Consider the following 526-nt stretch of genomic DNA (forward strand, 5'->3'; position numbering starts at 1 on the left):
TTGGACGGTGCAGGTAACGCTGGACACGTGATCGCTACAATGTTAAACCAAAACAGAGACATAACATTAGATATCGAATTAAAGAAAATTATAAAAATGAAATAAGTAAAAAAAGAACAGCTCACATAACCGTTTTCTATATAATGACATTGTCAAAACTCAAACGTTTCCAGTTTACCTTCACATGTGGGAATTGTGTTGTTCCACACTCCAGGATGTTGGTTACCAGGGGCAACACACGTGACTGTTGACGAGCCGTTCAAACGATGACCAATCGCACAAGAAAAGTTACATTTTGAGTCATAACGATTATCACAGCTGCTCATGCGCAGTGGACCGCTTGGATCTACTGACAACGACGTACAATTGATAACTGTTGGTAAGATAATGTAATGAAACAATAATTCGAGATTAATGTTGAAAGGAACTATTAACTGTATTGGCATGTGACCGATATTGGTAGATCACAGTCAAATAACACGTTTGGTACAAACTTATAAGCGAAACAAACAAAAGCTTCAAATTG

Source organism: Oculina patagonica, chromosome 10, assembly GCF_052425735.1.
Source record: "Oculina patagonica isolate OP01 chromosome 10, crgOcupat, whole genome shotgun sequence".
Lineage (NCBI taxonomy): Eukaryota > Metazoa > Cnidaria > Anthozoa > Scleractinia > Oculinidae > Oculina > Oculina patagonica.